This window comes from Alosa sapidissima, chromosome 12 (genome assembly GCF_018492685.1).
Source record: "Alosa sapidissima isolate fAloSap1 chromosome 12, fAloSap1.pri, whole genome shotgun sequence".
In the NCBI taxonomy this organism is placed as follows: Eukaryota; Metazoa; Chordata; class Actinopteri; order Clupeiformes; family Clupeidae; genus Alosa; species Alosa sapidissima.
This window is the reverse complement of record NC_055968.1, coordinates 11,243,134-11,268,469: the sequence shown is the minus strand read 5'-3', so window position 1 is coordinate 11,268,469 and position 25,336 is coordinate 11,243,134. Positions and strand designations below refer to the sequence as shown.

The following is a 25,336-nucleotide window of genomic DNA, read 5'->3' as shown; positions in this document are numbered from 1 at the left end:
TGGGTCAGTGACATGACATTGTACATCGTCAGGTGGTGCAACCAGGTGAAATACTAATTTTAATCAAAACATAGTAGTAATTAAACAAATGGTTGAAAAATGTCTTGTACCTAATTATTCTATTACAGTAAACAATATACTTTTTTCATTTGTAAAGTATTTATTCATATTTTAATATTTATTCACATTTTAATAAAATATTAAAATGTGAATAAATAAAGTACACAATAAAGTATTCATAAGTTACCAAGGTCAACTACAAAATAATAATGTATTAAAGCACAGACACTCTCAGGTACATTTTTGATTGTGCCACCTGACATTTTTTGGGTGGTGAAATCGTAAATACAGTCTGAAAATGTATTACAGTAACACCCCTGTACATGTTGCACAGCCATTAAGACTTGTTTAAAGTGCCCATATTATGACTATTTTTCAACAAGTTAAAATAGGTCTATGAGTTCCAGAAAACATGTTTCTGAAGTTGTTTGCTGGAAATAGTTTGTAAGTAAAGATTCTTACCTACCTCTATTGCACTCTTTTTCAGTCCCTTTCAAAGTGTGCTGTTTCTGCTGCTCATTACATATTAATGAGCTGCTGCTCACTTACCCACGCCCCACTCCATTAACTTACCAGGGTCATTCGTGCCAAATCAACAAATGCCTCCAGCCTCGCCTGACCATCTTGGCTTTTCTTCATACTTTATGTCAATAATGCTAAATTTGACCCAAAAACTACTGTGCAAAGGTTTAAGCTTGTATCTACATTATTTTCTGAGATATGGAGGCTTAAAAAACAGTTGAACTCGTAGGCTTGGTGCGGAGAGGTGGGGTGTTGATTATGCAACGTTTGAAACACGCCAATTCAAAATCCCCTAACATCTACTACACCTTTGTTTTACATAGTATAGTTAGGCTAGAACTGCATCTTCTCAGATGAAGCACTGTGATATTATCTTGGTCAATAATTGCCAATTAGATTATTTAGCGTCCATGTAAACAAGTCAGATTCATTTCAATCGGACTTAAATAAAAATGTCTATGCAAACATGGCTATTTATTCCAATGGGAAAGACAGCTAGATGCTAGTCACACGTTACATATTGATTCACAGGACATTCAATCCTTTTAGGCTACTAACACAATGGTTATGAAGAAATGTGTATATGTAACTGACTCATGCCGAAACTATGTACACTACCAACCTAATTCGTTTCCAATACTCCAGTGTTGAGAGGACGAATTTAGCCCCTAGCTAACACTTACCATAATCTCTATGTAAAACGGTTAGCTTGCTAGCTAGCTATCTAACAGTGGAACTTCAGTAGCCTACAACATAAGCCACCTAGTTGTAGGAAATATGTAAGTGATAGAATAAGAATGAATCCCATGAACAAACAGATAACTCTTACACCAACCTTATTTTGTGCATTTTGTTCACGTTTGTTCAACGATTTAGTAAGTATAAATCCTTTTCCCTGCCCACTTCAATGCAGCTCCATAGGTTTTCATTATATCCACGTAACGTAATTACCCTAAAAGGAGGTGGTGGGTGGGAATATTTAAATGTTTCGGCTTATGGCGTCAAAAGCCTTGCCGATTTTGACCAGCTCACCCTGGAGACTGAAGGCAGGATACATCCAGAAACCCTTATCTCACTCAAAACAACATGGATGGTTTTTTTTTTTTATACGTGTTATAAGTTTGTATGCGTGTGGAAGCACCAGAGGCACACAATAACACATCAAATCCTAGAAAAAGTGATTTTCATAATATGGGCACTTTAAACACAGCCTTCCAACTTAAACAAATGCATTCTGTCCATTTTGAAAAGATTTTTTTTAACAACACATTTTTAGAAGCCTTATTTGTCAATGACCCATGTGTGTGTGTGTGTGTGTGTGTGTGTGTGTGTGTGTATGTGTGTGTGTGATGGTGTGTGCGTATGTGTGTCTGTGTGTGTTGGTGTGTATATTTATTTTCTGTGTGTGTATGTGTGTGTGTGTCTGTGTCTGTGTGTGTGACAAATTGCACTTCCTCTCATTAAGTCTTTCTCAACATGCCGAGTTTTGCCGGCAAATAGCGTTTTGCTAACATGAATATTCATTCCGCTAATAACGCCAGTAGGATGTCAGCCGTCATAAGTTCACCTAGATGAGAATAACAGGGCCTGTGTTTGTACATGAGTGTGAAGATGTCATTACTATCAGACACCATTATGCTCATGGCTTTGTAAGCATGGCTATTACTCCCTTATGATGGGCTGAAGGAGCTATTGGTTTATTGCTTGCTCTGAGTGTATTGATTGCTCCTGAGCCGGTGTTCATTATCAGTATTGCAAAATGTGATGTACTTCTCATGTAGATCAATTTGTTTTCCGCCTCCATCCACACTGCCGGTGTCTTGCGCAGTGTGAGTCATGAGAGGTTTTCAGAATGCCCACCACCAGCACCATCAGCCCCCCACTGCAGGCCCTCTGCTGCGTTGAGGAAATTACCCGACGGATACCTGGGCATTGTGGCCGCTGTTGGCATCACCTCTGAGTGAGGAGAATAGACTTAGTATTCAGTTAGTTCATTAGTTCATTTAGCAGATGCCAACATCCGAAAGAAATTACCGGACAGTGCAGAAAGACAATTGGGGTACTCTCTGGAAATCAGACCCTAGATGAAATAGGTGCTTGTGGAATTTACCAGGTATAGGTAGGCTATAGGAGGACAGTATGGACACACTTTACTTGGATGGTCTATTAGACTAGATGCCCAGATTATAAACAAACTCTCTGTTGCACTCTGTTAACAACAGTTTATGATTACGGTTAGGGATTGGGTTTGGATAGGAGATGAACAGTCTAGGGAAACTTCATTTGACATGCACATATATTCACTGTCAGTGTTGTAGTTCATTTTCTATGGTGGTACTGTCACTGTGTTTTTCTTCTGCCTTGAACCCCCCCCCCCCCCCACACACACACACACACACACACACATACACACTTGACATGAGACGCAGGTGTACTTTTGTCACCACAGTGAATTTGACGGTTAACACTGTAGGGTGCAATCACATCTCTGCACTACCTCATCACCATGCTGTGTAATCACATTGCCAGCAGGATCAGAGATTGGCCATTTATTCCCATTTGTTGTCTGAAGGGTGCACATTTCCTCGTGTTGAAATCTGAATATCACAGTCAGAAATTACATTTGCTAAGGAGTGCCATATTAAAAGCAATCAACCCACTCAGAAATCCATGTTGATTATTTATGTGGAGGGTTTGGTAGGTAGCTGGTTAATTGCCTACACTTGTAGGCTATTTCCTAGAATTCAGCTCTCCTGAGCCTGTAGGCAGAACATATTAGCATTATAGCATTACAGCAGACAGCATTACAGGCAGTTTCAAAGGAAGTCTGTTTCACTGCTATGAAACCCACATCTCTGTAGGCAGCCTACCTGTAGTGATATTTATATGGGTAGGTGTTCTTTTCTGTGTAGAATACAATAATTGGTGTCCAAGTTGGTGTGCGGATTTAAATGATGATGAATATAACCAATTTAAAGATATTAAGGCTCTGAGATCTGCACACAAAAACAATTGCTAACCAAGTGTTAGCCAACCACTCAAAGGCAAAATAGTGTTCCAACCAATAATCGACAAGATGCGCATTTAGGAGAGTTTCAATTGCACGGGAGGGAGAGGGAGGGAGTAGCGAGCTAGCTCTCTGTTTTGTTTGAACATCAACAGAAGTGACATTACCCCGCCATCGCTGATACAACTTTTAAAAGCTGAGAAAAAGCTCTTTCATGTGATGTGATACATGTGATGTCTGTGTGATGAGCAGGCTACTTGGTGAGTAGTTCTACAGAGAAGAATGGGTGAATTTGGACGCTTTCTTGGTGTGCGCTGTTACTTTTTCCACTGCATAAAAGACTACATTAATTAGCGTTGTGAATGCTTAGATTATTTTGACAGGCCATAGGCTAAATAAAAATCGCTATTAGTCGGACGCAAAACAGAATAGGCCACAGTGGATTGTAAACCTCCGATTTTCAAAGGGGCACCACGGCCAATGCAAGGGGCATGGCCGTCGTGGCCGCTGTGAAATTCCAACCCTGGTCATTTGTTGAATGATAAATTATTTTTTGTGCAATTTGATTCATATGGATTGTGTCATATGTGAGTTGCTGATCTTGCTAAGCTCATGGGTGTTTCCAGATGAGAGTTTGGTGTATGTGGATAATGTCATGACGGTGTGTTGTGTTGCATGACACAGCAGGTTGCTGGTGCAGTTTGATTCATATAGATCATGTCATATACTGTGTGTTGCTGATCACATGAGTCTTTCTGGATAAGTTGTGTGTATGTGGATGACGTTGTGGTGTTTTGTTTGCATGACGCAGCAGGTTGGTGGTGGGGTGTGTAGGGGCATTTACTGGGGGCAGCAGAGTGGACTCAGGGAGGGATTATCCCTGGTGACTCAGCTCCTCTCACTCCACTACTGCTGTGATCTTTTCCCTCATATCACCCACTCACCAGCACCAGCCCACACAAAGAGAGAGACAGAGAGAGGGTGAGATATGGAAGGAGAGACAGGGAGCGAGAGAGACACATGTAGAGGGAGACAGGGAGGGAGAGGTGGAGGATAAGACAGAAGAGAGAGAGAGGGAGGGAGATTGAGAGAGGGGTGGAAGACAGAGGCAGAAGAGACAGAGAGAGAGAGCCAGAGATAGGACTGCCCCAGTGACTGCCTTTAGCTACAGTACATTGGCATTCTTATAACTGTTATTATAATAGTCCGATTTTTGTATTCTGCTTTTTGTGATTAGTTGATCTCGTTGTTGAGTTTCCCCATCATTCCTTTCCTCAGCCAAGTAGAATATACATACATAAACACCTTTTCGGTAATTTCACTGAACGATCTGTTTGTAAATGTATTGTGAGTTGTGTAGTCTATTGCTCTCGGGTGGGGCAATCTCCTTTGTGCTCATTTGTCATTGTAGTCTGATATTATTTTGTGGTATATGCTACTTGCACACATTGATAACACTGCATTGAAGACCCACCGGCCACTGATTTTCTCATTTTGTCTTGAATTTCAGGTGAAGAATGATTGTGATTTCAATGAAAAACTGATAGGAAAGAGGAAGAGAACTATCTTAACAATGTAGGGTATTAATTCCAGTTCAATTTGATGAATTTGTATAGAAATGTTAACAGTAGACATTGTCTAAAATGTCAGTATAGATCGATTGATATAAACCCATCAGTTTTTGCACATAGTGTAGTGATATTTATATGGGTAGGTGTTCTTTTCTGTGTAGAATACAATAATTGCTGTCCAAGTTGGTGTGCGGATTTAAATGATGATGAATATAACCAATTTAAAGATATTAAACACAGTAGACCTGTCACAGTAGACCTAATTCCTGAAAACCCCTTCAAACCATGTTATACAACACAATCTCTTTAGCTATGTCTTTAGACCTAATCAAACAATCTATTTCATCAGAGGCTGCAGGGAAGGAAAGCCTTACTACTTAATCCCATGCTGGCTCTATCAAAGTCTTATTTCCTAATAGGATATCTGCATCAGTTGTGTGTGCTTTTCTCTGTAGATTAATTGGTTCAGAGGTTGGCCTGCTGATTTAATAGATGAATATACATTGCCAAGTAGATTAATTTGGACCCATCCCTGTCATTATAGAGGGGGCCGGTGACTCGGATTAAATGGATGTGATGCTGACATTAGGGTTTAATGTATTAAATGCATATACGCCACTTAAGCAATAAATAAAGTCTAGGGTTAATATGCATGATCCGGTGGATCTTATGCTATAGCAGAGCTAATCAAAACAGAAAGGTGATGGTCCTTTGATTATCTCATGACCCTGGGGCAAAAGATCATGACGACTCCTCTACCTAAGCCGTCTGAGTAGCTTCCCTTAAAATTACAAGCCATGGGAACACAGGGACAATTTTCTGTCTTTGGATCATAAGGAAAATGATCATGTTCTTCATGATCATGTGACTGAGGGCAAAGAGGTGTGCTGTGGTTCACATTAAAACGCATCTCTCTACTAACATGAGGTCTGTGATATGGGCCTGCTTCTGAAGATTCTGTAGATGAGCAAATAGTTCTCTCTAACATGACGTCTGTGATTCTCTCCTAACTCATGGTCTGTGATTTGTGCTTCTCTCTCCTAACCCGAGGTGTGTGACGCGTGCCTGCCTGGCTGTGGTCAGTAGATGGAGCTGTGGTGTCGTACGTTGACTGTCTCGGCCAGACGGTGGTGCGGGGGCCCGTGTGTTGTGCTCTACTGTGTCCTGTTTCGGTTCCTGCTCATTATCTCTTGAATGTCCCATGTCCACCCAAGCCTCTGGCCTCTCCCTGGGGGAATATGGACGAGATACTGATTGTGACTTACTGAACAGCCATGTTGACAATACATTTAAATTGCCTTCAGCCATTGTTTACTTCAACTGGGAGATGAGCATGCTGCTACTGGCATGGTTGAGATGCTTGAGTTTATTCCCAAATGGGTTCATTCCAGCACAGACACTCAGACAACATCCCGCAGCTGCCTGTAGTGTGTGTGTTGTGTGGCATAACCTATGCAGTGAGCATCAGCTGATTAAATGACAGAACTTAACTCGCAGCCTCTGTCTTGCACTTCTCTCCTCCGCTCTCTGCAGTTTCCATGGTAACTCTGTGTAGCATGCCTGGTTGCCGGCCCACTCAGTGTTCTCTGTGTGAAGTCACAAATAAAATATGCTCTCCGTGTTCCGTTCTCCAGCGCGCAGCAACGGCTGCCCTCAAGCTTCTGCAGGCTCCTCACTCGGTGGGTCGGCCCAACCACCAGGAGCAACCAGCCCCACTCCCTACCCTGAGTCCCTTTTGAGGAGTGGGGCTGGGAATTGTAGCAACCCACATTCCACTGCTGTCGTACATGTACAATCATGCATGAGACAAATCTCTTGATTTTTGAATCTTGGATTTTACTGTATAAATTAATAATTTACATTTACTGTCAATCAAAACTGTTGTTTGAGTTGATTATTGTATCATCAAATAGAACCTTCAGTTGGTAACACTCACATATTACATTCTCTTCACACATCTGACATACGAGGTCAGCACCAGATCTGTGCTGCATTTCCTGAAAGCATCATTGAGATTTTGAGCAAGTGACGTGCTTTTGCAGGTCATCCACTATGTTTTGCAGTTTGCACTAATTGTTTTGAGAATTGCACTAACTGCTGTGCAAATGTTAATAGTGATGTGAGAAAAGCACCAAAGCGACTGAGAAAACTGTAATCTGATCTGGATTTAGTCCAGTTCAAAACACTGCTGCCATCATTATTCTCTTGCTCACACACACAGCCATTTGCAGTGATAGCATGATCTGCACTGTGTGTGACCTGTCACGGTCCCTCCTTAAACACACCCAGAGTGAGTCAGAGTTTTGAACACTGTAATAAAATAATGCATTCATCAGCAATGCAAGATTCTAAAACTCCATGTTATACAGTATGCATGAATATTGCATGGTGATCCACTGAACGTTCCTGCCAGTGAGGTTTATGACGTCAACCCAGTGACTATAGGGTTATTGCGTCAACCGCTCCAGCTCAATTGACCCAGATCTTTAGAACATTCATTCTCCAACATTGTAAACTCACAGGTATGATCTTACCCTTGAGCCTATCTGACCTGACTCCAGACCACATCCAGGCCACATCTGTGCAGACCACAGCTGCTGTCTTGACAGCCTACACCAGTTTGAGATGTGTGAACATGTACACACACACACACACTCACGCACACATACATACACACACATACAGTATATATACACACAGATGTGAGCAGCACTGGTATATCCTTTGTAGACTAGCGTGACATGATGTAACGGTCCTATATAATTACTGTTGACAGCCAAAAGCACAGTGTGCTGCTATAATGTGCTGTACGTATGTATGCATGTATGTATATGGCAGATGTGGAGGTTGAGGATGGCTGTGTAGAAGTGTGTTGACGCACGTGAGGATCAGAGACATGTTGCTGCTTGATGCTCCATACGAAGCCGCCTCGGACTCAGCCTCAGCCCAGCCAAGCCGGCCGGCCCTGTGCCTATGATTAGACTGTGCGGCCTCGGGGTCAGTGCTGATGTTATGCGCACAAGCAGCTCACATTTGAAAGAGCCTGACTCATAGCCACTGGGCAACACCATGCCCGCGTGTAAGTAATAGCTTTGCCCTTACATGGTTTTGGCCAGTATGATCTTAATGAGTCAGTTCCTGGCTGTTTGACTTGGCTGGCTAGATGCACGGCCTCCCATCTAGCATTCATATGGAGGCAGTTGTGCACGTGCAGGGGAGGAGGAAAGGCATCGTCTGAAAGCATCATAGAGCTTAACGGCCCACATACACGCTTGTTTGGGATGCTTAAGCATCTCGCTTGGATGTTGTCCTTGAGTACTGCTGAACTAGAAGAGGTGGTTGTGAATTGTGTACACATTTAAGTTCACTGGGATGCCAGGAGCCACTGGGATGAAGCTTTTTTAGTTTAACTGGTACACAAAAGAACATGGTAGTAGTAGATTTTACACCTTATTTTATTTTATTAGTGTCTGTATTTCATTAAGATATTAAAAGGTGTCCAATATTAAAAGGTTTAGGTAACAAAAGCAAACTACTGAATTGTTCACATTATTGTTCGGTGACTCAGTTCATCTTCAGTAATCTGTTGCATACTGTACACCATTCTAGTTCTGTGTACCTGTTTCCTTCCGGGCAGTTTGGTGTGCGTAGGAGTGTTTGAGCCATCCGACTGAATTCAGACTCACCTTTGTGCATAAACAAGGCAGCACCTACAGGCTTGTTTAGCATACAGAGATGTTGATACTGTAGGCTAGTGATTTTTTTCCAGTCTTATTCAGGGTAACAGACTCATGTTTTGGGACCATGAGGATTTCAACAAAACCTCATCAGCCCTAATGTTGTTTAAGACGGTGTAGGAGAGTGAGAAGGAGCTTTGTCATATCCGTGACAGCAAGTGACAATAATGACAAATAAGGAGACACTTACTGAAGTGTGATGTACAGTTTCCATGACGACAATTTCTGTGGATCTAGACAATCTTTCGTGGTATCAGTATTATTGCATGTAGACATGCGGCATCACAATTTGTTTTTAAATGTAGGCTAGAAGTTTAAACATGTTTAATGTTCTATTGCCTACAGTATAAAAAATGTATTGCTAACTATCATAGAAACGTTGTAAAATTAGTTAAATAGATTAAGAAAGTCACAGTTATGGTCACAAATGGTTAGATTGATTTGTGTAGATCCAGTGAAATTGCTACCTTGGCAACGCCACGACACGTCATGGCTTCAGTTATCTATTGGCCTGTGTAGGCTTAAGTGGTCCTAGGAAAGGGCACACACACACACACACACACACACACACACACACAGATGGAGGACTAGTCTAAATGCAGAACTCATATCCACAAAGTAGGCCATTATCATATATTCAGCTCAGTAAAATAAAATTGCTTGTTTTTCATCTTATATTGAAGAGTCCCCCATGATCCCATAATGATTCCAGCCTGATGAGATGTTACGACGGAGAGGCAGAAGCCCTATGCTCTGATAGTTTGGATTAAGCGTGTAATGAGTGATTTCGGTTAAGGACCCACTTGGCTCTGTCTCAGTAGAATCTTCATCTAAATAGGTTTCGACAGAAGAAGGTCAGAGCAACATGGTCACTCCACTCGGGACAAGGAATGTGAATTCCAATTTAACTTTTGAATTTGACAGTGCTTGGCAGTCATAATCCAAAAGAAGTAAACATGGTACACTCCATGAAGCAGGAATGGACAATATACACTGTTTGTGTTTGTTATTCTGTGTCTGTGGGCATGGGTAGGTTGTATAGATTTATCAAATAAATGAAAGCTTTGTAGTTGTAGAACAGGATGTTTACTGCGCCTAGAAAGTGCTCCATCGTGGTTCTCTGCAGGTACAATTTCTCTGCTTGTTTCAGCAAGGAAATATCAAGATACCAGAAATACCAACTAGGCCAGAGTGGAGCATTCTGGGATGCCTAGAAAGTCCCATGGTGACATCTATCTGCTCTTTCATTATGGTGGTTTCACACTTGAAAGAGACATTCATGGCATTAATAAAAGCTCCAGTCATGCCGCGTCGTCTGTGTTTTGACATAGTGATTATTGCATATGAATTTAAAACAGGAAGTTTAAAATATACTGCAAGTTTTAGACTGAGCACAGGACCCGTTAATATATGCCTCAATATATGTTTAGATTGGAATAGAAATCTAAAATTGACATGGAATCAACGAGAAAGAACAGCCTACCATTTCTTGTTCGGTCTACAAGACACTGTAAAATTGCTTTTGGAAAGTGGTCAGTGTTAGGAATATTGTCATGCAGGGTTGTAAAATAATCTACATGGAACCTAAACATGTGCCGTCACAGTGTGACGATTTCTCACACAAATAAGGAACCCCATATTTGCACTGTTTTCATGTAGGTCTGTGTATGTAATAGCCTGACTGGAAACTGAGAGATGAGTGAATGAGGCTGTGTAGTGGAAGGGAGAGAGCCACAGGCAGGTGCAGAGATGCAGGAGTGGTTTGTGAGCAGCAACATGTGCCTGCTCAGGAGCCTGGAGGGAGACTTGTTCAAATGTGGCAGTGATATCACGCTCACATGGTGCACTCAGCCCTCCTCTCCTTTCCTCGTCTCTTCTCTTCCCTTCTCTTGCTTCGCTTCGCTTTTGTCCTGTGCAGCCCTGGGGCTCTCTCTCTGTCTCTCTCTCTCTCTCTCTCTCTCTCTCTCACACACACACACACACACACACACACACACACACACACACACACACACACACACACATGCATACAAGCATACATGCACAGGCAAGCACACAGGCACAGATATATGGATTTCTGCTGCTGTTTCACACACAAGTGCATAGCTTGTAATGGCACCTTAGCGGAGGAGGAGGCGATGTTGACGATGCGCCCCAGAAATGGAGGGCCGCAGGGACCGCTGTTCCACTTTATCTCCTCTCCTCTCCTCTCCTTTTCTCTTCTCTTCTCTTCTCCTCTTCTCTGCTCTGCTCTCCTCTCCTCTCTCCTCTCCACACATTTATTAATTCATCTCTATGTTGTTTGTGTTGTGCATGACTGACTGAGAAGGGAAGAACTATGGATTCTCTGCGCCTGTGTTGATACAAAGTCACAGACGATGAGTCTGAAATCTGATCAACTTGAAGAGCCCATCATTGCAGCAACATTGATTGTGGACTGTTGCCAGACTTTGGGAAATACAGTAAAACAGAGGTGGACATGAGGGAAGTCATGAACTGAGCTACATGAGGGAAGTCATGAACTGAGCTATCTGACCAATCTATCTGAGAAAAGACAGATGCTAGTGTTCTTGGTGGAATGCTTATTATATCAATTTTAAAGTCATGACTATAGATATCTGACTGTTTCATTAAAACATTTGTAATCATTGGTAATTTGAACATGTTTCCTCCAAGGAACGTCGTCTGGCACTGCCACCTCTGCACTCACGGCAGTCCAGACTAGTTTCATGTGTTTGCTCCTCGTTAGTGGTGCTACTAGAGCATGGAGGTCCCTCTCATCTTCAAGAAGCTCTTCTGAGAGTGCCTCCTCTCCTAACACCCTTAAAGAAAACTCTGGCGATTTTTCACATAGATCTCTGTTTCTCGAGGTAACCGAGTATTGACGGTATGAAAAAAAATCAGTGCTGCAGCCAGGCAGCTACAGTGCTATACTCTGGGGGCATGAGTTTAAAGATACCCCCAAAATTATTATTTCGTACCGAAAGTCCGAAGGAACAGAAATTGCTGGAAGTCTCTTTTAATACCCAACACAATGGTGACCATGCACTCCTTTATTCCCTTCTTCTACTTCCCTCTACACTATACTACCACTATGTCCCTTGATTACACATTCACCTGAACTTGCACTCTCATCCTCTGGTAGTCTGGTGATATTATTGTAGTGTTTATTGTAGTGTTTATTGTAGTGTTATTGTAGTGTCATTGTAGTGTTTATTGTAGTGTTATTGTAGTGTTTATTGTAGTGTTATTGTAGTGTTTATTGCAGTGTTGATTGTAGTGTTATTGTAGTGTTATTGTAGTGTTTATTGTAGTGTTATTATAGTGTTATTGTAGTGTTTATTGTAGTGTAATTGTAGTGTTATTGTAGTGTTTATTGTTACCTAAGGTCTCCAATGTATATTGAATGTTAATCCTCATAATCCTCAAGTCGCTTTGGATAAAAACTTCTGCAAAATGAATAAATGTAAATGTAAACGATTAGTTTGATGATGTCAGATCAAGGTAATGTATACATGTTAACATTATAACGCTTGAAGTTTGCCCTGATTGAAGTGCTATTATGTGTAAGCAAAGCAGCATGTTGTGTTGAGGAGCTGATGCCCCAACAGATGTCTTCCTGTCAGTGAGGGTCGTCTGCATCACCATTGTAGGTGTAGCCAAGCCCCCCCCCCACACACACACCCCCCCGCTCTCTCTCTTTCTCTTTCACTCTCTCTCTCACACACACACACACACACAAACACACACACACACACACACACACACACACACACATACACACACACACACACACACACACACACACACACACACTTTCCTTCACCCCACCAGAAGAGACACAGGGGCAGCAACCTTAAGCGAATCTGTTCCATTAAGTAAAGTGATTGAACGTGAGCCTGGCATGTCTAAGTGCCACCTGGACTGCCATAGCAAGGCTGACTCTACCTCTCTCTCTCTCTCTCACACACACACACACACACACACTCTACCACTCTCTCTCTGTTTCTTTCCCCCTCTCTTTTTCTTACTCCCCCCCCTCTCTCTCTCTCTCTCATTCTTTCTCTCCTCCTCTCTCTTTTTTCATTCATTGATCGCTGGCAGGCGCCCCCTTAGGAGCTCTAATTTAACTGTGTTCAATCTCGGCCGCTCTCCTACAGTCAGGAGGCTCATTTAATCAGTTCAGCTCCTCCCAAACACCTCCCCCAACACACACACACACACACACACACACACACATACACACCACACACACACACACACACACACACACACACTATGGGAATCCACAAATATGATGCTGCTCAGGAAATAGCTGGGTCTGGCATGCACGTGGCTGTGGCCAGGAGATTTGTAATGGTTTGTTTTCTTTATGTGGGACTCGTGTCATTGTGAATTTTTCCCTTTGCTTTCAAAAGTTTGTCTTGTTGTTTTAAATGTGCCTAATTGTATTGCCTTGTGGCCTAATTGGAGAGAAAAAACCTCCCATCTTTTCCCTAGTTGGGTATAGGGTGTGTTTAGGAAATAGTCTATAGGGTGTGTCAGTTCTGTCTCAGTCTGTTTACAGTATCTGTCTGTTATTATCACTTTGCTCTTCTTTCATCACTTACTGCAGTCCTCCTCATCACTTGCTGTTGTCCTTCATCACTTACACTTCTCTCTTCTCCTTCTCTGAATAATGGTTACCAATGTCCATGCCTGATCCTGACATAGGCCTATCTGCTCCTGCTGCTGGCTTCTCCTCCTCTATTTGTAACCCATCTTTGTTGTTACCCTCTACAAAATCATGGAATCAGATCAGTGTGTGGCAAACCAACAAAAACATACTACATTGCAGGATACAAAGAACTTTTGAGATTTCAATTTTCAGCTCTAAATACAAATGCTTTGCTTATGCATAGGGCATTTGCATACATTTCAGTGGACATGAAACATGTTCATTCATGTTCATTCCCATGAAACTTGGTTTTTTTAATGCTGTTTTATGTTTATGTCACCAGCTTTGTAATCACTTTGATGGTTAAATGGCTCATTACAGGGTGAATGAAAGCGGTCTCAGCCCCCTCTAGATACTGTATTTAATGGTTTATAGTTTGTCACTGTTAAAACATCTCCTCCCTTACAAAAAAATCCTACATTGCAAGCCTACTGTATCAAAACTGCAATTTCTTTTTGCTATAGTGTTAGAGAGTGTAACATCCTCGTCTGCTCCTCAGAACATCAGTACAAATGTTCCCTTCTGGCTAAATTTAGTTATTTAAAGCTGAGTGTAATATCTCTCTCTCGCTCTCTCTCTCAAAACCAGCACTGAAATGTGTCGTGCCAATTTACCTGACCAGATGCCTTGCAGTTGCCTAATGCTTGCTTAGCCTACTAGCAGGGTTCTAAATTGCACCAGACAAATGGTGGTAAATATTGAAAGATAGAACGCACAACTTAAAAAACTTAAATATAGCCGCAAGCGGCAATGGCGGGCCCGAGCACCTGCAGGCCGCAACCAGTAACATGTCGGAATCCAACAAAGCACCGACGTGGTGCGTTTGTGAAATGTACATATTTGATGCGTGTGCTATTTGTTTTTGTATTTTATTTTCTGCACATTTACTTGCTTGGCCAGGTGGGGGCGCAATGCAAGGCAGGCCCATTGGGTGTCATCATAAACATAAAATATATTAACCTGAGAAATTTCAGATCATTCATTTTAAGCAAAGAACATTTTTGATACTTTCTGGTTGGCCAGATGGTGGCACTATGCTAGGCCTGTGAATTACGCATGTGAATATCATCACAATAATGATATCCAATATTTTATAAAGTTTCAGATCAATCACTTAAGGCATTGTCCATTTCTGGCAGATTTCCTGCTCGGCCAGGTGGTGGCGCTATGCCAGGCAGGCCCATTGGGTGTCTGGATATCATCATAATCATGATATCTATTAACCTGAGAAGTTTCAGACAATTTATTCAATGCACTGTGATTTTTGACACATTTCCTGTTTATGTGGTGAGATATTAAAATCATATAAAATATATTACAACATTTCAAAAATCCCTTCACAAATTTAACATCAGCGACATCTTGGCATAATGTTTGCCAAATTTCAAATGAATCTGACAAACCGTCAAGGAGGAGTTCAAATTGATCATGTGAAATCAGTATAATTGCCATTCTTTCTGTTGCCAGTTGGGGGCGCTATGCCAAACATGCATTATGAGCATGTGAATATTATCATTAACATGGTCTTTAATGACCTGTGAAATTTAAAACATTTCAAGCCATGCATGGTGAATTATGACACATTTATTGTTTATGTGGAAGGGTATTAAAATTAATCATTTCGCCATTTCGTCAAATTACAACATATCAAAAAAAGGCTTCACAATTTAGAATCAGTAACATCTCTGCGTCATGTATACCAACTTTGACATGAATTGGATCAACCGTCTAGGAGGAGTATGTTAAAATTGATCATGTCCACAATGCACAAATTCTCAATTACCTCACTTCCTGTGGGCGTGGCTAATGGCATGTTAATACAAAAGTTGTTTGTTTTTGGGAGTTACATACACCCCCCAAATTTGGTGTGTGTATCTAAAACTATATGCCAACCACAAGTCACAATGACATAAGGGGGCGCTATGGAGTTTGTGGGCAACGCCCAGTGCCAAGCTTTTGTCCCTGTCTATGCACTGTACCACTTGATGTCTGTGCCAAATTTCATGCGTTTTCACCCATGGGAAGCACCTTTTTTGAGATCACAATTCAGCACATATTTCATGACATATTAGTCTGTACAAAATCCCAAATACCTCACTTCCTGTTGGGGGTGGCTAATGATTGTGCATAGGAAAGTTGTTCATCTTTGGGAGATACAGACACCTACCAAATTTGGTGTGTGTAGCTGAAAGTAAATGCCCACCACGGGATCAGTTATCTAAGGGGGCGTAAGGGGGCGCTAGCGAGTCCCTGGGCCACGCCCAGGGTCAAGCTCTTGTACCTAACTGTGATGCGTGACACCTGACGTGTGGCCAAATTTCAAGAGTTTTCGACCATGTTAACTACCTCAAAAACAGGACAGCAAAAAAGTAGGCCGATAGGCCGAGTGCAACTTCCCTTCACCAAGTTCAGTCCGAAATAATTGTTCACCAGAAAAATAGTTTGAACGTAAACCCGACGTACAGGAATGCCACTTGCGCCAAATTTATAGGAGTCATTGCAGATGAAAAGACGTCTTAAAATTTGCGAACAATGCATACAAGGCCTTCCCGAACGACAGAGATACAGATATCGCCGAAAAGGAGTGCGTCATTGACCGCAGTTACATGCAGGGAGTAACCCGGTTTTCAACAGCAATATTCGTTTTGCGCGCGAGTTGTGTAAACTCATTCTGATGGCATCAATCAATTTAATCCGGTATTTGGCGCAAACCGAATATCGCTGCTACATTTAAAGCCCGAATATTCCCTGCATGTATAACTGTGGTCATTGTGTACGGTGAATTGAATGGACACATTTAGATCGAGCATGGTAGGCCTAAGTCATTGCAATAGCCTATAATAATAGGCCTACCATTTCGTTACTGCATTAACCATAGTGATGTTCTTATTGAAAATGTAAAAATACTAAAATGAAAAAGTAAATTGCATTGTGGGGCTGTCAAATGATTATTGCAATCATCATTGCAAAATCACATAAAAATCCCCCAGGCTACTTGGAACATCTCTTTAAATTGTGCTCAAATACATTTCTGTGGAAGATGCTAGCATGGCGAGCTGGTTTAGCCAAGGCCTAAAGATCATGAAGGATAGTATGTAAGACATTGAGCCATGAGATGTGCAGTTTGAAGCCCTTAAAATACGTGCACTGTTAATTTACTCACTGTTATTTTTATTTAATTCATCTTGAGATGTTTTAAGTTTAAATTTCAGCTCAGTGAAGCACTTAAAGTGCCAACACTTCATTAAGTTACTTTTCTTGTAGAATTGTAAATCATAAGTCATAGGACAACCTATAAAGGACAGTAATTAAGAAAGAAAAGTCAACCTGCTGCGGTGTTAAATGCGATGTGGTTGAAAATTTGGGTGCACCTAACTTTTGTGCTGGTGCACCTAAGAAAAAAAGTTAGGCGCACCAGTGCAACCAGTGCAAAAAGTTAGTCTGTAGCCCTGGTTAAGCATATATAAACATAAACATAACATTCTTTGGATGGTACTTTATTATTAAGATAGCCTTAGCTCAAGCTTCCAAAAATACTACAGAGATATTATTAATTTAAAGTCTCTGATGCCTCCTCTTCACTCACAACTCCAAAGCATTCTCCTTTTACTCCTTGCCATGATCAGAGAGAAGCAGAGCATCAGAGCATCTGAGGTCACGTCACTGCGCCTGCGCCACCGAAGCTCACGTATAACCCAGACACAGCCAGCCGAATAGCTGACAGACATGTTATTGCAGTTAGGCCAGTAGAACTGGAGAGCATAAACTGTCACAGCGGAGTTAATGTATCACCTGTAATGCAGTGGCAGAGCCGCGTGCGCTGAGTTACTGTCTCTCATCGTCCACTATCCTCTTGAGGATCACCTGAGAAGAAGGTGAACTTGAGGATAACGTCCCCATTAGAATCTGGGTCTGGAGTTCGTCTGGTTCTGAAACTGACTGGTCCCCTCTGGCCTATTTCCACAGTCAAGTCATATCCTGATTACTGATATGTGATTATGTACCATGAATAATTCCGAGTAATGTTATTTGTAGTGTACTGTAAATGGATGTTGAGCTCATGTGGGTTGTCTTTGAAAGAGAAGAATAAACAAATGCGTTGGAAGTTTTTGAATGTCTGTTATCTATAGGGTGCAAATTTAGCTCCAGAAATAGCCGTGTCTCCATGGTAAAGTGTCGCCACTGCCACTGTTTTCATTCTAGCGCTGGGGTTGGAAATAAGTCCATTTCATGGCTGTGAATCATCAGGCCCTCCCTCTGAACGAACACATCTTATGTTCTGCTGACTGAAGCTCAGGGAGCTGAAACCGAGCGCTCGCCGAAGAAGAAAAGAGAAGAGAAGCCTTGGAGCACCATGGCGTCTTTCTCTCTCTCTTCCTAGCTTTCTCTCTTTATGTCTCTCTCTTTCACTCTCTCTTTCTCTCTCCCTCTCTGCATCTCTCTTTCTTTCTCATCTCTCTTTCTCTCTCTTGCTTTCTCTTTCTCTCTCTTTCTTTCTCCATCTCTCTGTCTCTTTCTTTCTCCCTCCCTCTCTCTCCATCTCTCTTTCTTTCTCCCTCCCTCTCTCTCTCCCTCTCTTTCTCTCTCTCTCTCTCTCTTTGGAAAGGACTCCAGTTGACTGGCGGTGTTGGTAAAATCCTAAAGCCCTGGTAGATCCCTGGTGTGAGAGTGGGCTTTTTATACTGAGACTGCTCCACTTTCTTACCATTCCCCACACACTCCATGATGAGTTATAGCCCTGACCTAGCAGCGCAGTCAGAGGGGAGGAACACACACACACACACACACACACACACACACACACACACACACACACACAGGGTACGGACAGACAGGCCTTGCTCTCTGCTGTGAGGCTTCAGACTCCTTAAACACACCAATGGTGACTCACTCAGCAGTAGTGAAACAATCTCCCTTTCTTTGGGTTGAGATGAGATGTAATCTCTGACTGGGCCACTACGATATGCACAAGAATCTAAAGCCAAGAGGAGACTTTTGGAAATATTTTAGGAACATTTCAATAATATCAAATGAAATTAAATTCACGATCACTTTGCTCTGACTCCATTTTATGTGCATGCAAGCATCACTGGACATCGAGTACAATTGCATCAGTGTCATTGGTAGCATTTTTTGTGTGTCTTTAAAGATAAAATCTAAGGAAACTATAAGAGCTAGATCACCAGTTTTTTTTTAACTGGTTCAACAATGCTGGTTCATTAACAATCGCTTGATGCCTAATACTGTCCCTTATGACTTTTTAACCCTGTACGTCTCAGGATTAAAAGTATTCTTACCTGTAGATATAACTCTAGGTGCTGTCATTGAAAGCTTTACCCAGCTGTATGTGAAGCAGAAAAGCTCATATCACACTGATGAAAGGGCCTGGAGATGACACACATTCTGTTCATAAAATATCAGTACTCCTGTCATTCAGAGAGCATTTTACCCCAATAGAGCCTCATTACGTACTCCTGTAATGCCTGTGTAATCGCCAGCCAGCACCACATGCCTAGTAAATGATGATGTTGATGATTGTTTATTCATCATTTGTTGACTGTTTGTTCATCATTTGTTGACTGTTTGTTGTTGCTCAGGAGCTGTCCGACCTTAAGAAGCTGCGACCTCTCCTGATTCTCCCAGCCTCCGGAGCTGCGCCATGGACCGTCTAAGCAGAGCCAGCTCCATCAGCAGAGTCTAGAGTGTGGCGAGGGAGGTTTGCATGGATAGGAGGGCGAAGATGAGGCACCAGGGCACCAGGCAAGCGAGCCGGAAGACCGTGTGTTCACGCCTGTGAGTCCCCAGGGGGAAAGTGTGTGATCCGTGGACTCTCCGACAGACAAGAGGGCAAAAGAGTCTTCAAAGGTCGTCTCCGCCGCGTCAGTTGTAGGTAAGCACACTTAGTAGATTGATCCAGTGCTTTGCCACATGTAATGGTTGTGTGTGTGTGTGTGTGTGTGTGTGTGTGTGTGTGTGTGTGTGTGTGTGTGTGTGTGTGTGTGTGTGTGTGGGTGGGTGTGTATGTTATCTCACTGACAGCTTACACTGCCGTTCAAACGTTTGGGGTCACTTTGAAATGTCCTTGTTCTCATCATTAATGTTGTAAATGACTGTTGTAGAAAGAAATGGTTGATCTTTAATGCAATATCTACATTGCCCATTATCAGCAACCATTCATCCAATGTTCCAAAGGCACATTCTGTTTACTAATCTGGTATCATTTTAAAAGGCTAACTGAGAAAACATTGGAGAACCCTTTTGCAATTATGTAAGCACATAATGTAATCTGAAAGCTTCTGTCCTGATTAAAAAAAACAATACAACTGATCTCAGGTGGTATTCTGTCTACTGTATAATGGAGTGGAATGGACATTTCTAAGTGACCCCAAACGTTTGAACAGTAGTGTACATAGGACGTGGGCATGAAAGGAATGTTACGTGCACCTGACACCTTTTGCATCGTTTTGCATTTCTGCATGATTCTGAAAATGCTAGCTATTCTTAGGTTAAATTGTACATGGTCACACCACGTTTTATCCCACCACTGGAGAAAAGCCTGAAACACCACCTCTTTACAGTTGTCATAATGAATTGCCAAAGTCCTTTAAAAGGTACAGATGTATGATACAATCACAAGCGTTTACTGAAAAAAAAAATGCAGAGAATGAGGAACATGTGAATAACATGAATCAACAGATGCACCCTGGAACCTTGCTTCCTTCACAACTCCTTAGCACATTACGCTAGCATGTGCTGTTAGCACTGTGTGCTTGTTTTCACATGTTTGTATACACCTCATCCCTGTAACTCAACTGGTCCAGGAAAGTGTGACCAACACCAGCACCATGGGTTGAACTAGGGAGCACACACACATCTAAATAAAAGATATATTATACACAAACACGCATGCGCGCACACACACACGTGCACTCTCACACACACACACACACACACACACACACACACACACACACACACACACACACACACACACACGTGCACTTAAACGCACACACACACGTGCACTTAAACACACACACACGCACACACACACACACACACACACACTCTCTCTCACACACACACACACATACACGTGCACTCACACATGCACACATATATATATCCATCTCTAGCAGCACCATACCCTATACAAAGCATACATAATGCACCCTATCTGTGGCATAAGTCTCTTTGGATAAAAGCCTTTGACACAGATGTGAATATTGCAGTGTTTTATTTTTATTTCCCTACCCATGCTCTGATTGGAGCAGTCTCGGTGGCCGTAGCGTTGTCAAGTGCTGCCGTGTTATTATGGGATGGCCTGTGTGTGTTTGTGTGTGTGTGTATGTGGAGAGGACAGAGGGGATGGCGGAGCAGCTGGGTCCATTAGTTGTGTGGCATTGGAGGTCGTCTCCGAGGGCGAGCATAGCTCTGTAATAGGCCCGCCGAGGTGAGCCGCAGTCTGGATACGAGTCAAACAACTCCATCAGACAACGACGGGCTTGCCTCTAAAGAGAGATTGCCAACAGCTGGACACCAATGTGCAACAATTATGATGATAAACCCCCGCTGAACCCTGGAGGAAGGGGGTGGGGGGTCGGAGTGGTAGGAGAGGATAAAACAAGAGGGCACATAGCAGATGAGGGAATTGCACTTTTGACACCCCAAAAAGTTTGATAGAAGGGTGTTTTAAGACCCTTAATGCCGACACGTCTTCTCGTGTTAAGCTGGAGTCTTACTGTAAATGCCACAGAGTGTCTAACAGCACTGAAACACAGCGAAGCATCTTCTTTATGAAAAGGAAACCTTTTAGAGGCTGGCAAGGTTTGAGATCCACTGTCCGTGTATTTCACTTATTTCTAATGCCACCACTATGCTAAACTAGGAACAGAAATGTCACGCCAAATTTTGCTTGTATGCTCTCAAGCGGGGTCAGTATCAAACTATAATTGATATTGTAAAAAGATGTGGGACAGATCTGACTTTATTATGGTATTTCATTGACTAAAAACTATTACGGCAAAAGAAATAGTCAATCTTGAGTGCCTGTAAAAGTCTGATTTGCATTTAATATGTAAATGCACTTGTCCTCTTAGTGGCATCAGATCTGATGTACTTTTTTCAGAGGAGATGGATGGCAGCTGATTTAGTGCTCCATAATAACTGAATCCTAAAAAGGAGAATGGAGGTTGGCACAGCCTCCTTTTGTTTCGCTTTTCTGAAATAACACTAATCTCCATCAGTAGTGACTTCTGTCATTTGTCCTAGAAGATGTGAATTTGGAACGCTGTGGCTGGAGTTGTCAGAGACCTATTTCCCTGCAGTCGTAGAACGTGCAGTGACAGTCATCAAGTTACTCCTCAGATGTTACCCATAATTAGAGCCCGACCGATTTATCGGCGGGCCGATATTATCGGCCGATATTAGGCATTTTCCAAACTAAAGGTATCGGCATTTATAATGGCCGATAAATTAATATTTTAAAAATAAAATAAAAACGGACGAAACACCCTTCAACCATGTCATGAGTGTTGGCGTTGTATAGTTTGTCCACCAGAGGGCACTCTACACCGTCCCTGTTGGCAACACTCGTCTATACACGAATCCGGCGAAACTACCGGAAGTAAGCGGGCGCCATTACTGAGCTGTTGCTGGGCAGCATTGCGCCAGTGCCTCCTATTGGATTCGTTGCGTCCACTGGGATAACAGCCCGCGATTTACGACTGTCTCACTACTTCTTTTATAATGTCGAGTGGGAAAACATGTTCTGTTTTCAATTGTTCCAATAGCAGCAATAAAATGACCAGTTGGAACAAAAGAAAAATGTGAGATACACAAAATACCCTGAGTCGACTGCCCCTGTCTGGTAGCCTAACATTACCATACGGTTTGCACAGATAGCAGTTAGCTGTACCTTACCCTTTCCTTTTGAAATGTGAAAATTAGATAAACAATGGTCACAAATGAAAAACATGAATTTGTTTATTTGATATCCATTCATTTATTTATTGTTGCCAAATGGATAGATATTTTTTATAGTTTCCTCGTTGGCTAGCCTAGCTAGCATAGTTATTGCTGACGTTAGAGCTACAGTAGTTAAAGGAGAATTCCGGTGATATATTGACCTAAAGTGTGTTGAAACATGATACCGAGTGTGAACGTATGTCTCATCTCGGCTTGTCCCCTGCACTCCAAAATCTGGCACTAGTTAGCCGATGCTACCAACAGCTTTTTCAATGGTGGTGCTTCGGCATCGGGCTAGCCATGCAAATAAATCACTGTTTTACACCATTTACGAGGCTCAATGTATCTCCACACTTAAACGAGACATTGAGAACTTTGAAAAAGCACTGGTAGTTTACTTACAAGACGATTTATACAGACAGTATCTTCACGAAGTTTAGCGTTTGCAGCCATCTTAAATTTAGTCACGATAAGTCGAGCGACGAGTAATGAACAGGTATGATAAGGGATCAGATTCCAAAAATAATTCTGTGGAAATGCATGGATTCCAGTTGCTGCTACTGGAAGCAACTGAATCCATGCATTTCCACTGAATTATTTTAATATCAACCTAGTCCCAATTATGTCTTTATTTCCTCATTCTCTACTCTAAACTATTTTCATAAATAATCTGTAAGATCGCTTGTACCTTCATCTGTGACCGGAGGCCACTGTCTAACATAATCAACCCAAAAAGCCATACTGCCTGGCTGTAGCTGTCATTGAGGGTGCGTTATCACGGAGGTTTGTTTACATACCAGTAACAGTTCAGTAATGGCGTCGCCACAAGATGGCAGCCTCCACAGAACTCTCGTCGGATTTGTGTATAACGCGCCACACATCCTGCAACCTGCTGATCCAGCCAGAGTCGGGCAGAGAGAACCAGTTATCCGCGAGTGAGATCACCAGTAAAGTGTGTTCATGGTGATTTGGTCACGAGACATACATTGCTTGAAATAACAAAAAGAACATCCCCATCAGTTCTCTTAACAAAATTCGTGAAAACAATGTCCAGTTTTGCTGCTGTTAAATAAGCCGAGAGTGAAGCTGAATTAGCTAGTAATTACGTTACGTTGTTACAGTGTAGTTGACTGTCTGTCCTTTTGACAATGTGACTGAAGATGTATTTCTTTAATAGCGTGACAGTTATAGCAGTGAGACGTATCATCTCTCCCCGGCCTGTTATTTTGAAAGCGTATGTTTTACAATTTGCAGTATGACGTTATCCATTGCTAAATTAGGGCTCATCATAGACTAGCTAACCACAAAGCTAGCTAATGCCATAAATATCAGTGGAAGACTGCTAACGTTAACATTAATGAGCTTGGAAACCACAACAAACTTATTCTGCCTAAATAAAGTAATGATTTATAACTAGTATATCTGTAGTTACAGTCCCTGCATTGTAAAATGTAAGTTAGACGTGAGAGGAGTGAACATTTAGACATACTGTAGAGAAAAAGTGTCAAACGTAGCTTGTGCAAAACGTAGCTTGTGCATAAATGTTAGCTGTTCTTTTACACGTGTGTGAAATCCAATGACGCCAAGTGTGCGTTTCAGATTGTCGTTCAGCCGCAGCATTAACGAGTTACATAATGGATTTAGATCACTAAATAGTAGGTTTTAGAAGGCAGGCAGCAACTGGTGATTTAAAATGGTTTGATGTAGCTTGATGGAAATAATTTTAAAAGTGCAGGTAAAGGGTTAATGGGAAAGTATACATTTCATCCAGGAGATAAAATATATCTCCTTACACACACTCCTACAACTTACCACCAATGTTCCCACACACATGCATGCATGCACACACAGAAGCACACACACCCACACACACACACAAACAGACACACATACAGTACACACACATGTACACCCACTCACAGACACACACACACACACACTCAGTACATGTTGTCAGTTCATGTTGTCATGTTGCCACTTGTACGTGTGAACCACCAATGTCCGCACAGGCATTCACGCACATACGTGAATAGGGGTGAACAGAAACACACCCGCCCACACACCCATAAACAGACACACACACACACACACAGTTCATGTTGTCATGTTGCCACTTGTGCATGTGAACCACCAATGTTCGCACACACAGGCATGCATGCACACACAGAAACACACACACCCCCCACGCAAACAGACACATACTGTACACACACATGTACACACACACACACACACACACACACACAGTTCATGTTGTCATGTTGCCACATGTGCAGGAAAACCACCAATGTTTGCACACACATGCATTTTTCACACATGGAAACACTCACACCCACACACACAAACAGACACACACACACACACATACATACACTCTCTCTCTCTCTCTCTCTCTTTCTCTTTCTCTCTCTCTCTCTCTCTCTCTCACACACACACACACACCCACACACACAAACACACATGATGTAGATGTTAATGTTCTAATAAGAGTCTGTTTACAATAATGTTCTATTAAATAATACTTTTTGTCATGGTATTGGTATTTAAGAGCAGTTAAAACTGTTCGGTCAAATTTGACCGCGAACAGTAAATTAAGGGGGGTAGCAACAAACAGTGTTTAAAGGTTAAGAGTGACCTTTATCTTGTTTAATGATGATGATAGTAATAATGTCATCATTATTTTTTGTAATTATTAAGTCTTAGTTCAAAGTTATATTTATGAAGCTTACTAAGTCTTTTAATAGTGGTAACTTTG

The 25,336-nt window shown here is 42.0% G+C and overlaps 1 protein-coding gene across 2 annotated transcripts in view; it reads left to right on the top strand.

The window, feature by feature from the left end:
• The window catches only part of lrrc7 (leucine rich repeat containing 7), a 141,732-nt gene that overhangs the window by 9,970 nt on the left and 106,426 nt on the right, over window positions 1-25,336 (top strand). For both annotated transcript variants that reach the window (XM_042057007.1, XM_042057008.1), the window contains exon 2: window positions 19,212-19,504. The gene's annotated coding sequence lies outside the window, so the exon portion shown is untranslated. The remainder of the gene's footprint in view (window positions 1-19,211; window positions 19,505-25,336) is intronic.